We start from the raw sequence: 16,172 nt of genomic DNA on the forward strand, positions 1-16,172 counted from the left end.
AGAGGAACACCTACACAAACAGATTGCTGGTATTCCAGATGTAAACATCTCAGAAAAACAAGAAAATTATCTGGGCAAATAGTCTCATATAAAAAGTCTGTGACTCTGAAGGAAGCCTGCACTAAAACAGGTTTTCTACCAGGGCCTGTGGCTCCATCAGGGGAAGCTGCTGCTCCTGAAGGACTGTACCTGGGGGAAGGCATGTACGCACGTGCAGTTCATGGAGAACCACAGCCTGTGAAAAGGGCTTACAGTTCATGGAGGACTGTCTCCTGTGGGACAGACCACACACTGGAGCAGGGGATGAGTGTGAGGAAGAAGGAACAGTTGAAAACATGCAACGAACTGACTGTACCTCCATTCCCAAACATAGAGAATTCCTGGGAAGAAGGAAGGGGTAGTGGGGGCTGACGGACTGAGGTGATAGCAAAATATTAGATACATAAAGAAGGCGTCCATCTAGGCATTCAATAGCACTACTTGATGAAAACTGTGTAAAATGAGTACTGAACACAGATAATATAGAAAAGAAGCTCAGATCATTCTTTCTACCAGACTTGGCTTGTGAAAACTTTGGAAAGATTTCTCTATTTGCCCCAGTATTTGGAAGGCAAGCCATAGATGAATAAGACCAAATAAAAGAGTTGGATGCTGGAATATGATGGCATTAACTTAAGAAACTAGAAGGAACTCACACATGAAATTGTCAGGTTCCTCGCTAAGGAGTGTAAATTATTTGTTGCAAAAGCCACTTGTTGGAGGATAATAGATGAAAACTGAAGGCAGTTGCATCTGCCAGAAGGGCTCTAGAGAGCACCTGAGAAACAAACTGCTCTGACTTCAGCCCATGAAAGGGTATGTAGTAAAGGAAAAGGTCACTGATTGTACAGGTGAATGCAGTCTGGTGATAAAGAGTCAACACAGTTTTTAAAATAGGAATGGCTGCTACAATGGCGGGTTTGGGAAATGATTAACCAACATGCGGATTTGATGCCAGATGAATATATTTTGAGAAACTGAATTATTTTAGGATTGGAGGAACTGAGGAACTCTCTCTTTTAGAGACTGAAAGCAGGTAATGGATGAATTGCAAAGGAGAGGATTTAGTGGTCATTGCACAAACTGGGGAATACTCACAGCATGTAATATTCTGGGGAATGCCAGTAATTTTTTAGTGGGAATAAATTTTGCTTAATGTGTTTCAGTGATCTCCGAGGTTTTGGAGGCCATTAGAACTGAGCTGTCTTGGGTAGCCAGATGCCTTATTGCTGGCAAAATGTCCTGAACACATTGGACCTCACAACATTTAGTGAGAAACCACAGTGATGATCAATTTCAGTGTAGATTCATGTCTAGAGAAAAAAGAATCAAAGCTGTAGGATCCTGATTTTGGAATGACAGTTGTAAGTCAATAGGGATATCTTGGAATTATCATTGACAACTTTCTGAAATCTACAATTTCTGCATAGTGGTATTCATAAAAGTCAGGAAAATGTTTATCACAATCAGAAGGTGTAGCAAGAATAAGATAGAGGCTGTCATTTTGGTGTTATATAAAATCCTGGTGTGTTCTTATTGTGACTACTTTATGCAGCTGTGTTCTCTTCATTTCCATGAAGTTTAAAAGGGGTTAGAAAAAGTGCAGAGCATTAGAATGAGAGAGATAATAGAGTTAAAGAAGTGAGGCTAAAATGGCTGCAGGTCTACTGTTGAAGAGGCAAAGACAGAAACAGGCTAAAGATTGAGTCCAGAAGGTGAAGCACAAGATAAATAGAACACTGTTACTCACTTATAAGAAGCCAAGAGGAGGGAGAGATAAGGTTAAAGAAGAAGAGGTAATTTTAAAGCAGAATATTATAAAAACAGTAATAAACTTCAGAAAGGTTTTGCCACAGAAGGTTACTGAGGTAAATAATAGTCACAGATTTACAAAACAATGAAACAAACTTAAGACAAAGTGGTAAATGGATACTATTGGATAGGCAGGAATTTGTCTTCTGGCATCCTTAATTCTGTGAATGTGGATACTGGGAAGTAGGCAAGGAATGTACCCCAAGATCAAAGGCATTCCAGAATCATGAAGGAACTAGAACACAAAGTTGCTAAGCTGTTCTCTATCATATTTGAAAGGTAATTGCCATCAGGTGAAATCCTTAGGGACTGGAAAAAGGAACATATCACGTCGATTTTTAGAAAGGGTAAAGAGGAGGACCCGGGAACTACTGACTGGACCATTCCCAGTAAGGTGACTTAACAGACTGTCTTGGAAGACATGTTTAAACACATGGAAGATAGTGAGGTGATTATAGACAGCCAACATGCTTCACAAAGGGCAAATCATGCCTGACTGATCTGGTCTATGTCTACAGTGGAGTAACTATATCAATGAACAAAGGAAGAGCAAGTGATGTTGTCTACCTGGACTTCTGTAAGGCTTTTGGAAAGGTCTCATTCAACATTCTGTCTGCAACACTGGAGAGATGGATTTGACAGGATTGTTGAATGGATAAAAAGCTGGTTGGAATGGATCTTTCATAGTTGCAGTCAATGCTTCAAAGTCCAAGTGGAAACCAGAGATGAGTGCTGTCTCTTAGTGATCCATATGGGTGACAGTGCTATTTAAGATCTTCTGAAATGAAATAGACAGTAGGAATGAACAAGCAACTTCAAGGATGACAACAAGCCACAAAGCAAGTGGTGCAGCTGATTTGCCAGAAGGAAGGAGTATTCTCTAGAGACACCTTGACAGGCTTGGTAGTAGGCCCATGAGAACTTCATGAAGTTCAACAGGCCAAGGCAAAATGCTGCCTCTAGTTCTGAGAAGGTTCAAAGGAGGGCCACAAAAAGACTCAGATGGCTGCAATAATTCTCCTATGAAAATATGTTGTTAGAGTTGGGGTAGTTCAGGCTGGAGGAGATAAGGCTTCCAGGTGACCTTAGTGTGACCTAGTTGTGTATAGAAGGGGCTTACAAAAAGAATGGAGAAAGACTTTTTACAAAGGTCTGTAGTGACAGCACAAGAGATAACAGTTTTAAACTGAAAGAAAATAAATTTAGACTGGGCATAAATAAGAAATTCTTTACTGTGAGAATGGTGAGGCACTGGAACAAGTCGCCTAGAGAAGTTGTGGATGCCCTGTCTCTGGAAGAGTTCCAGGTAAGGCTGGATGGGTCTTTGAGCAACATGGTCTAGTGGGAAGTGTTATTGTCTGTGACAGGATGATGGACTAGGTGATCTTCAAAGGTCCATTCTAACACAAACCATTCTATGACTATGAATGCATGGAATGAACTACTACTGTAACTACCAGAGGAAAAAGTATTGCATTGAATATGGTTCTTCTTGAGTATGCTACTTCTGAAGTTCTTATGTGAGCTAATTAGTAATAACAAATTGAGATAAAAAGAATGTCCAGTGCTTTAGTAGATGAATGACATCATAATGAAAGGGCAAGGAAATGGGGAGAATTGATACAAGAAACAGAATATAAATCACATCTAACACATAATTTCTTTCTTTATTCTTTTTAGTCAATAAGGAAAAGATGAAGAAGACCTGAAATATTTTACTGTACAATATAAATTCTTAATTTTCTGTAAGTATCATTAACATCTTCTCTAACTCTTCTAATCTCTCAATTAACAAATTATCACCTATCAAAAAATATTTTGACCACTATAAATTTTCATAATGTTACTTGGCCCGAAGTAAATGCCCTATTAAATATTTTTTTTAAATATTTCCCATGGTAAACTTATAGATACTTTTGATATTAAGAAAAACTGGATATTTTGGAATGCAGTGACAGAATTAGATCTTTTTCTGACTGATTGAGCATACTTTCAGAAAACTTATCCAGAAGTATAAGTTGTTTCAAAAAAATAGAAATCAAACTAGTTAGAGTAAAAATAGAATTAGTCTACCAATTTGTATTATGAAAGTTATGAAATAAAGATAAAATAGCATTCATAGTAAATTTCAAAAATGCTTTAGCTTCGCTCATCTCTTAGAATCATTACTTTTATATAGTGCTATGCATGTGATATTGAATAAAACATTAGGTTCAAATGAGACATTGACAGAATGCAATGTGATACTGAAATAGCCTAAAAAGGATGTGCAAAATTCCAGAATTTTCAATAAGATGAGGATAAATTAGCAATGCAAACACAAAATGTAGGGCCTGTGATTGGGCTTATGCTTGCAAAGTTTGGGGTTTTTTAAAATCCTTTTTTATAAAGAAGTTACTTTGAATTTCATTTTCCAAATAATAACAAATTTTACATATTCCTCAACACTTCAGCTAGGAAAAGTATTATGAATGTGAAAGGAACCATTTCAGGAATAAAAAACTAAAGGTTAGTTCCCCATTTCCATATATATGTATATTATATGTGTGTGTACGGTATCCAAATATAATTTTACTGAAAGAAAAAATAAACATTTCTGCATGTACCACTGAAATATGGAACTCCAAAGTAAACAGTCATTAATCCACAGTGGTATGCCATTATCATCTACTATTTAACTGCATTTTATATGTCATATATTTAAGTATATTTCAATATGTTGAAATGTATAATGATACAGACTCAGTTTACAGTTTGGAGATCTTGATTGTAGTGAAAAATAATGGAAAATCATACAAAATCCATTGATTCAGCTTTAAGGTAAGGAACAGTCTCGGGCTAAGTATAATATTATAATATTTTTGGTCGACTTTGCATGTCCACCATGCAACTCAGAGAAACAGAAACCGGAAGGGTTTGGAGTTTAGACACAGTCCAAATGATTCTCATTTCAGAACAGAAGGCTACAGCACATGGGTGTGGGTTGATAGTTTACGCTCATGGTTGTTCACTTTTTTATTCCTTAAAAATTTTTGTTTAGAGATTAGATTTCAGAAGACAGGATACAGATGAATATTTAAAATAGTGCCATGCAGTTTTCAGTGAAGTTATTATATGCTCACCATATAATTACAATTTCTGTAAATTTTGTTTTGAAAGATAAAAAGCTAACTGCACCTGAGCATTTCACAGTAAATGATAAGCCTTTCAAATAATTTCCTAAGTTCCAATAGTTTCTCCTATAAAGCAGAAGCATCAGTGATTCACAAATTTTATTAAACAAGGAACTAAACAAAATATTACCTTCACTGTACCTCTATTCCTTTCAAAGTTCTAATTTAGTAAATGATTTCCTACTACAAAAAATACCAAAAAGGGTGAAAAGCTGGTTTCAGCTATCCTGTTACCTCCTTCCCTTACACTGCCATTTTATTTTTGGAATACCATGCTCACTGAGCATGTAGTTCCAAGTAATCACACCTCTTAAAATTCTGATAAATGGAGTATCAGATCTCTTATTTAAATGCCCCTCAACAGTAACAAAACACACATATGTGAAACCTGCAGTGAGAGGAAAATCTTCCATGATTGGATTACATTTCTTTTCCTCATAATTTGCATGCTTTTCTTTAAAATAAAAGAGAGAGTAGGACGATTTTGAACTGGTGTTTGTCATCTATTTGCAGTGTAGAAACAGTTCCTCTAACACAACAAATTTCACAGTCCACTGTGTTTCAGGGCCATTCTCACTTAATTTCAGCCATAGCATTCAAAAGCAAACTGAATTCTCATCATATTACTAGAATATAATGATTAACCACATTATAAGAGCTGTAGACAACCATTTGCCATGTAGATATTAATTCCCACCTTTCCCTTCCTTTATCATGAGAGGAGCAGATAAGAAGTACTTCTAATGCTCTGAATCCTGAAGCTCATGTTTCCAGATGCTTTAGATCACTATTATGGAGCTGACGTACCAAGCTGTGGTACTAAGCTTTTGCCCATTTTACTTTTCCAAGTGGTGCCTATCATGGAGAATCTTACAGATAAAATAATTTCTTAATCCTTATTGCTTTCTTCATGAGTGGTTGTGGGTTTACATCTATCTCATAAAATTAGCTCATACTCCCTTTTGCAGCTTCTCTGCAGGCAATGGAAAAAAATCTTCTACTGCTGTGGAACTTCTATACCACAGCTCTTCTCTATCTTGAAGTACGCTACTATAGAAGAAAGAAGGAATAGAAATGGAGAGTAAAATGGCATTTTAGATACTTCACTCTGTCAGCTCATTAAAATTTACAAATGACAGAAGTGTAGATGAGAAGAAGATTACTTAGGGTTAATTACAGGTTTTTTTTGAGACGCCTTATTTAAACTTGTAAGATCTTTATTTTTCATACTACCTAAAGCAGCTTCTAAAAGCAAATAGCCTAAAAAAATCCCTTAATACTGGTCCCAAAACAAAACACTAATTTTTTTTTCAAATGCGTGACAAAACCCTGCTGAATTCCAAGGCTTGATTTCAAGTTTCTGTATAGATAACTTCAAAGACAAATTCAGACAATAACAGAGAGATCTAATGGCCATTTTTAGAATATTTTTTGATATAATGCATTCTCATTTTTGTTTTAAATTGACTGGTAATCACAGAAATGATTCAGAGCACTGACAGAAGTATGTCTTCTCTCACAGAGCCACTGAATGACTGCTAAACCACAGCTGTGATATAAAGATGGGAAGTTGTGCCAGTAGATCACAAGAATTACAATAAGCAAATAGATCAACAGCGAGAATAAAAATCTAGTCAATGGTTTTGCTACATGAACAAAGGCTACTGACATTAGCAAGTATGAACACATTTTTTGTAAATGTGAGCCACTGGAATATTCATATTTACTTTTAAGTTTTTACAACAAAGATTACATTATTTTTAATTGTGTATGGCTTATAACTGACACCAGCTTCTGCTGATTTATTTTGTGTCTTCTCAAGCATATCTCAGCTGTGAATCATCCCTTTGTTAACAATACTTGCTTTTAAAGCTGATCTAAAGTTTTCACCGATTTCCCATACATGCATAAGCCTGCCTAAAATCAATTATGTTGTCAGAAGCATGGAATTGGCAAGCATCATAGATAGGTAAATTATCCACCCACAGCGAAGTGCAGAGAAAAAAAGATATACATGTGCAAGCATAAGAATTTTTTAGCTCACCAACATTTGAAGGAACAAACAAAAAGCCCCTCCCAAGCATTTTCATTGCTGTATATCACAGTACTTTCAATAGGTTGGCAGTAAATCATTAATATTAAAGCTCATGTCTAGATGCTAATTGTCAATTACTGCATTAGTTTTTATTGGTAGAAAATATGCCATACTACTTTAAAGATACATCTATTATACTTTATGGGTGTCAACTAGGTTGTTTTCCTATGTAGTTCAGCTGCAAATTTCAGATTACAACAGAAGATTTGATGTACTTATTGGGAGAAAGTTTTGTTGTTTTTTTTTTTTTCTGGTAAAAGTCAAGTGGTAATACAGAATGTCTCCGCAAGTTTCATTCTGGCAACTACTGTAAAAAATTTAATATAAGCACCCAATTTGGCCATTACCCGGTAGGGAAAGCATCTTCATTTTGACTTGAAAATAAAATGTGGTAACAGGCAAGATGTCATTTTGAAGCCATATTGCTTTTCTCTTCTTCAAGGACCGAATATGTACTGACATACTTCAAAGAGCCTATAATTCTGTTACTATTCTTTGAAAAAAGATGAATGCAGAGATGAGGTGGACTAATATCAAATAAGGGAGGGTAAAATTATTATTTTTAAAAAATCTCTAAAAACTGTAGACTAACAGCTAAACAAAATCCCCTTATATATTAGAATTCCTGACAGCTGCAAGAACAAGAATCTACAATGGCAATAGCCAGTACTATGCAACACTGAACCATGTAATTTACATCTTAGTGAAATTAAACATAGTATAATAGCTTAGCTTCCAGGCAACAATACTATTAAATTTGCTGTAGCAGATTATGACATCATCTGAAACCCCAGGATACACTTTCAAGCCAGCTATTATACTTGTAATATGTACTACTTTTCTGGTTAGTTTTTCATTTAATTCATTGCAAGGATTATATTTTTCAATGGCTGCACACGCTATCCTGCAGAATGGCTCTAAAATATCGGTGAGCCAAAGTAATGTCACTTAGGGAACAGAAGTGATATTATTATAAGGGGAAAGAGGTCAGTAAATGACTTGGTATCACTCAAGCAGTACTTGTTATATATGTAATACGCCTTTTCTCCACTTTTCTTATCCAAGATGTCTTTTATTTTGCCAAAAAATGCTTATTTTATGTTTTTAAATTCCTACTGTTATAAAACTGGGTACTTAGTAGAATAAAGAGATTACAAGATAAATAAGGGGTTTTGTATGCCAAGAATCTGGTGAAGACTGTAGACATATGTGAAAGCAGTTTTCCTTATGGACAACAGCACAATAATCTCACCTAGGAAGATTTTCTGTGATTCGGGCTCCACCAGTGATTGCCTCTGCTGCCTACTGATCTGGGCTCTGGAACTCTGATGAGCTGTCAAGAGGAGTTCCACAACTTGAATGATATCAAGATGGGTGGGGCAAACTGCTATAAACTATATAGCATTCATTGGTGAGAATAATAAACTATGTTCTTGTCAATATTTAAACATATGTTTAACTGTACTCATCCAAGGGGTTGGTGAATCTACACCGGCAGTAATATTGTGTATGTGCACAGAAACATGAGACAAATTATCTTCTTAAGGGCACTATTCAAAGTGTCTAAAATAATCAGTGTCCAACTCACTGAACTTGGCAGCCCCCTATCTCCTTTTTGTGCCATAAACTTCAAAAATTGGATGCCAAAAAAATTATATGAGGTACCACAATGTTTAAAAGTTATGCATCTCTAGCTCTACAAACAACTGTATGCATGTCATATGTTTCTGCATATGGCTTAAGGGCAGGGAATCAGGTTTCCATGTAACTTCTGACTGGATGAGCTGTTCCTTAGTAACAGTTAGTATTGATTTCAGTGCCAGGAGTCTTACAGAGCTAATCTTTATTGCCACTGAGCAGGTTTATCAAAAGTTATATCCTTGTCCTTCCATGTCCTTGGTCAATACTAGTGCCTCAGTTGGTTAATTAGTTAGCTAAATGTGGATATATTTTCCCTCTTCAGTGTTACCAGCCAGAAATGTATTTTATTGAAATATGCCCGCTCTTTTTTTCACTGAATCAAAGGCATCAATCACACGGTTGATAGTTTGCTTTTTGTACATGCAGATTTGTTAAAATAAAAAAGTGTTCAAACTCAGGTATAGATTGATCACAATTTGTAATCAAACTCGCTGATGTAATGTGTGCTCTTTTCAAAGATACCTGTGGCATAAGCAAAATATTTTTCTAAGTAACAGTAGTAATTGAGATGTAAATTGATGTTTTCACAGCCTTACTTCCCTGACACTATGTTACTATGCCGTGGGCTTCAAAGTAAAAGTAGAGTAAAAGTAAGTCTTAACTGTGGTTATCTTTACTTGAAATCTCATAGTGATGTTTTTGCATGCCATACTCCTAAGGTAAAGTTGTAATCTTTTCACTAGAAGTAACCACTAGATATGCTCTAAGGATGCAACTAATGCAAAAACAGAGCTAGAGGTAGTCTGAAGTCAGTTCCCCTTCAATGTCAACAAATCTTCAGTTTGACCTGTCCTCTTTTGCCAAACTAGTCCTATTTACTTGCACCACTGACTGAGAAAGGCCATCTAACCTGGCTTTACCAGAGTCAGAAATGTAATTTGGTCACCCCTCTGAGCGGCCTTTTCAAAAACGTTTTTAGTGCTCAGAGCAATGCAGAAAGACTTTGTGTGTGTGTAGACTCTGACCAAAGGTCCATACAGTGCAGTCTTCCTACAGCTCATAATGAGTAGTGAAAGAGCTAATGAATGATTCAGCTTATTTGGCTGCTGTTACTATTACCCAAGTAACAGCAGCTGATTAATCCATATTTTTCTATGACTTAATTCACCAGCTAACTACATTTTCTGTGTAGACAGTAGTGTTTGTAGACAGAAACAATGTATGACTGAGAAGAATTTTGCAATGAGGCCACAAAAACGTTCCAACAGGCTTTTATCTATTTTCTTAATAACAAACAAACAAATAAACAAACCAACAAACAAATTCAGGGATGAATCTCAGATTCATCACTGTTTCATACATGTCATTAGTTCTTCCATGTTCCTGTGATAGCTTCAAAATCATAGCTTCTAAAGCATTTAATGATAATAAACAAACAAAAACACTTCTCCTCCTGCTGAAACCAAAACCAAAACCAAAACCAAAACCAAAACCAAAACCAAAACCAAAACCAAAACCAAAACCAAAACCAAAACCAAAACCAAAACCAAAACAACAACAACAACAAACACAAAAAACCCACCAAAATAATGAAAAATCTAAACATGTCCAGGAAGAGAAACTAGTTACATTAGACCAACTTACTGTACTTCTGGTAATGCCTTCGAAGCCTGATGCACAAACGCAAAACTAGACATTGACAATTGTATTTACAATTATTACAGAAGAGAGAAAAATATCTGAGAGACTGCTGGGCAGCTGTACCTTTCTGCTATTGCTCACAAAGCTGCTTTTAAGCAGGCTTGTAAGAGAGGCATTGCAAAGCCTCAAAAGCAGACAGGTATAAAGAGCAAAATCAACATCCATAAGCAAAGCCCAAAAGATACAATCCTTCTAGTGTAGACTTCTTCCTCTTTACCTCCATCACTGCAAGCAATGCAACATGTTGCAGAGCCATTTTGTTAATTCTTTGATATTTTTCCTTTTATGTCATTTATTCTTTGATAGCTGTTGGTATTAACACTGATGTTTGCAAAACTGAGTGTGTTGATTAATAGGTACTTTATACGTCTGGTATTTCCTCATAAAAGACTGGTAAACTTATTTCAATTATCATACCACCAGCAAGGATGCAATCTGTTCACAATGGCTGTTTACGAGTGGCTGCTTTGGGTAATGGCTGTTTTCTTAGCATGGGAAATGAAATATAATATTATTAAACAGAGATATGCAGAATGGTGTGTCAACTTATCCATCTTCCTGATGTTTATAGGCTTAATTTTTTGTAATGTTTATTTTATTTTATGGGACCAAACGTTAAAGTATCACTTATTTGAAAGCATCTAATTTCTTTTATTTTTGTTTTAATGTCCTTGAATATTAGCATCCACAAATTCATGTGCAATCAGTGCAGAAAACCTGTGGTAGGTACTCTATTAATCCTATTTAGAGAAACATGTTGTAATGAGAGAGATAATGAACCAAGGAGTTTAATTTTTTTATGTTTTACCCACAAGGCTAAGGTTGTCTTCTTTGGTGGTTTTGTTTTAACAAATCACCTGTAAAATGTCTTCAAATGATGCACAATAATCTTAAAATTGCTATGAAAATACAGTGTGAAATGATAAAGCAGGAAGTGCAAATGTAAGACTGCATGATGAAGAAATCAACATGAACATTTTAAAGATTTTAAACGTAATAATAATTACAATTATGTTAGATTAACATCTCAGGTAGTGAAAGAACTCATTGTGGTAAAAAATCAGCTTCTTAGGAATCATTAAAGTAAAACTATTTATTTTTGAAACAGGGAAAGAGTTTTCTAGATTTGCAGATTTACCTGTCAAACAAAACCTTCTTAGATTTCAGCAAAAAAAATTTAAAATGCTAAATATGTCTGAACCACTTACATGTCTAACAGAAACAGTATCTATTTCAGGTACTCAGATATTTCATTTTATCATATACAGATATAAATTTCTATTAAAGTTTAATTTGGGGGAATAAGAGAGAAAAGCATATTTCTTCAAAATATAAATAAATAAATGGATAATGAGAACACGAATGCTTCTAAAATTTTAAAAAGCTTTAAAAACTAATGTCTTCAACAGATGATATTTAGGAGAATTTAGGCAGACACAAAACAGAAAAAGGAAAACAGAAATCAGACGGATGCTCCTGCCAAGTTAAAATTTCTCACTGCCTCCAATACAGAAAGTCATTGCTGCTAAGAAAGCTATTTAGGAGGCAATGTTTCTTTTATCTTCTTCCCTCAATTCCAGTAAACGTAGGCTGGATGTTTTGGTGTCTGCCACCAGGTATTTTTTTCCTCTTCTCATGTAAACCTTGACCACTATTAGTGATACCACCTTTGCTTTGCTGTCAGCTTTGACCTGCACTGTGAGTCTGCTATAGTTCGTTAGAGTAAATGTGGATGCATTCTGAAGGTGTTTAGATAATATCTCCTTCCCCCTCACATGATTATTCTTACAGTACTTGGTTCTTGTAGGCCTCAGCTTCTCAGCAATGTCTTAATACACAGCAATAGCTGAGGATTTTTCATAAGGGACTATATTTCTGTTTACCTAAGGTTAAATGGTGTAAGATACAATTTCAAAAGCACTGACATCATTGACACTAAAGACAGGTCACTCTAAACACTCCACTGAAGTTTTGCCTCTGAAAGTCTCTGAGAGCCTTAGTTTCATGAAACCAGACTGACTTCATGAATGCTCACCTGAGCTCCGACAACTTCAGTTACCTAACATGTCTTTTTGTTTATTCAATAAGGTTGAGTCCTTTTGATTCTGGTTTTTGAAACAAAATTAACAAGGTTTTTAGTTTCTACTACATAGCCAAAGATGCTAGAAGGACAAAGAAGGGAGGTTAAAAGGTCCATTTAAAAATAAGGAATGAATTGAATGCATTAAATTTATTGGGTGAAACAATTTAATGAAGAAAAATAATAATTAAATTAATAAAATCTAGATTGCAAGTAGTCATTAAAAAGGCCATTGCTATGCAACCAAAAGGATTTTTGTGATAGCGTGCAGAAATATGTTTTTTAAGTATGCTGGTATTTTACTTTGACCTTTTTCAGTCACACACCTGCCCAAACTGTCTGTAAATGTATTTTTGAGAATGATAGCATTAAAGATATCTGCAAGATGAAGCAGCAAAAAGACTGTTTGAATTAGTTAATGGTTTTTATTATGGTTAAAAGGTTAAGGAATCTGTGAGATAAAAATAGATACTCATATATAATTATGTATAGAATTTGTATGCTGATATTTCATCATTACTAATGGATTAATTCTTATCCCAAACACAGGTCCTGATCCCAAAGACATAAAAACATTAATTTTCATAATGTGGTGTGTGAGCTAAACCTGCCCTCTTCTGTAGGTTTTAAATAGCAATTAAATATATTACTTGTATCAGAAACATAAGAAGTTATTAAAAATAACTAAGGCAAACTTTAGCTTTTCCTGGAATGCTTAGTCTAAGATGTGTGTTGGTTTCTACTCCAGTATCAATTGTTAACTATGAAAGATTTCTGTTGTTGTCACGTGGTACTGATATATGGAAGAGAGAACACCAGTATGTAGGTAAAGAGTGACACACAAAAGAATATTGTTAGGGTACACATATAATTCTATGAAGAAGCATAAATTGTGTTCAAAATATATGTATATAGTGCTTTCACATATACCCCTTAGTCAGGCAAATTCTGTCTTGGACTGCGCTTTGCAAATGGGAGGGAGATCTGGTTTGCCTGACTTGAAGGACTCAGTTCAGTGGTTATTCAGTTTTTTCTTCAGGTTGATTGCTAGGGGTGTGACCAACCCAAACCCCATTTTCTTTAATTCCCTACAGTCCCACATTTAAATCACAAAACATTAAAGATTTTGCTTTGTCTGTGTAGATTCCTTACCTCTGATGTCTCAGCCAGAAAAATAGAGGGAATCTTAACTGGGTCTAACCAATTGGCTTTTTGAGAAATGCTAGATCACCACCAGCACCCCGCATCTAGAAACAAAGGGCTTGCCCTCTGGTTCAATCCTGTTCTCTGCACTACCACTTCCTACCTTTTCTTTGATTTTTCAGTAAGAGAGTAAACAGCAGTTATTCTTAAACAGATGGAATTTTTTGCAGATATGAGGTCCTACAGACATTTATTTGTCCTTTCCTTTCTTTTTCTTATGACTTCTTTAGTTTCCAAACATAAATTTACTCCTGTTTTCTGAATAGCTTCTCTTCAAAAAACCACTCAGAATAGGTCCTAAAGCCTCTTTTCAGATGCTGGAACAGAGGAACTATCAGATCAAAAGATGGAGTATATCAGTAGGGTGGAGAGATTCCTACAAGGAACTATGGGACATTCATTTGTCATTTGTGCAGCGACATGTAAGCTTCTAGATGCTCTTATCCTTCTACACAAGGAATCTAGGTGAAGACAGAGTATTCTCTATAAATATTCTGTAGGTTCTCTCTATACTAAATGTATATATGTATGTGTCTGTGTGGCTATATGTGTGTGTGTACAGTTAAATATTCAGCATTTAAGTGGATACAAAAAGTAGTTTAGGTGACTGCCACCATGCCAGAGGAAATTGCATTAGCTGGTGTTTGTGAGATGATCTACTGTTTTTTTCAAGGAAGAAGTTATGGTCGTGTACAAATAAATCTCTTTTATTGGAAATAATAAAAGTGTAAAATACACATGCTTCATATTTCAGTAAGAAAATACAAGGAACTTGGGGTAGAGGGTAGAAATAACAACAGCAAAAATTACATCTAGTAATAAAAAAATTAACAGAATAAAAAAAAATTGTCTTTTGTCCACAAAAATGTGAAATGATATCTTATTTAAGTGCCTCTGGCTAACTTCTACCTAGTTTCTATGTCTAAAATGAAGTTTTTATCAGTATGTATAAATCTATCCTAAACAAATGTCATTTTATAGATAATAATATTAAATACATTTTTCCACAAAAATATAGACACATCTTGGAGACCTCAAGCTTCTCAACTGAAGTTTGATATTATAAATATTCTTTCCCTTTTACTAAACCATTGATAAAAAATAAAAAAAAACCAACAAAACATTTAATTTAGCCAAATAAAAACAGTAAGTTATTGCCAAAATACTTGACTTCAAAATTTACTTCTGAGAGGATATATGAAAAAGCTTTTATTTTTTTCCTCCTATTTCACAGAAACTACTGAACTACTTGACACATAAATATGTTAGATGATGGGTACTTCCAATTCTGTGAGATCTAATTGCAAAAGAACATGATAATTTCTGTACACGTGTCCTGATAAACTCAGTTTTATCTTGAATCTATGTAGAAAAAGCAGGTTCTGAACTATCTTTAATCAGGAGCACCATCTTCCCTTTCTTTTTGTTCAAAGACAATTTTAAAGTTTTAGAAAGTGTTCCACTGTCCAGTGATATTACAACTCCCTAAAAACTTTCTGCTTTCCTGAGGTCCAGATAAAAGTCAAATATAAATTACAGGAAAACTTCAGTATCGCTGAAAATTAGAGTACAGCAGTATACTTCAGAACCATTTAAAAACACATAAAAATAATTGATCATTTTAGTAGAAAATCTTATCCAACACACCAGTGACAGGAAGAATCCAAAGTAGTTGTCTATATTGTGGAAAAGAGATTTTTTGCTGACTGTATACCTTCTGTGTAAGTTGCCATAGTGAATAACTGCTAGACAAAAATCACAAGAATAACATCATAAAGCTTTAATAGCCTTGCCTTTAGTTAATTAGTTAAATTACCCAGTAATAAAATGAATTTCCTACCTCAACTTTGTGAATTCCAAATCCTGTTACAAAAGAGAGAAAGGAAAGGATTTTCAGAGAAGGATACAGAAAAGAAGACATTTGACATTGTTTAGCAACTATTTCACAGAAAAGAAGTTCAAAAGTTTGATTAGAAAAATAATTATATAAAAAAGCTCTCCAGTTATAGAGAGAAAATAAATATTTTTTCCCATATGAAGTTTCCAGCTGTAAGAAGATTTTGCAATTTATTAAAATATTTTTGATGACACCTCATTGCATAAAGTGAGATCTTATCACAGGAGAGAATGACAGCAAGGAGAATCTGTGCTCCAATTTACAGATAACAAAGCAATTTTAAAAATACATGAAACTGAAGTTCAAACACACTCTTAAAATGCCATTTTCCTGAAGTTTTAGCCTTGTATTTTGAGCAACTAGCAGTAAAACAAATAAAACTTTTTTTTTAAGGTCAATATATAGTTCTCAAAGTTTCTTTCACAGTTGTCTTATCAGTCATCCTCATTTCAGTTCTGACTTGTTAACATGTCCTGGTGTTATTTTGTACTCTGCTGTTGCAATGACTGTATAATACACTTTCCCAGCAAT

The 16,172-nt window shown here is 34.8% G+C and overlaps 1 protein-coding gene across 48 annotated transcripts in view; it reads right to left on the minus strand.

The window, feature by feature from the left end:
• Positions 1 to 16,172, minus strand: part of PTPRD (protein tyrosine phosphatase receptor type D) — a 1,216,292-nt gene that overhangs the window by 584,612 nt on the left and 615,508 nt on the right. For all 48 annotated transcript variants that reach the window (XM_033085150.2, XM_033085149.2, XM_033085148.2 and 45 more), the window contains exon 7: positions 15,585 to 15,607. The gene's annotated coding sequence lies outside the window, so the exon portion shown is untranslated. The remainder of the gene's footprint in view (positions 1 to 15,584; positions 15,608 to 16,172) is intronic.

The sequence above is a fragment of the Catharus ustulatus genome, chromosome Z, assembly GCF_009819885.2.
Source record: "Catharus ustulatus isolate bCatUst1 chromosome Z, bCatUst1.pri.v2, whole genome shotgun sequence".
Taxonomy (NCBI): Eukaryota; Metazoa; Chordata; class Aves; order Passeriformes; family Turdidae; genus Catharus; species Catharus ustulatus.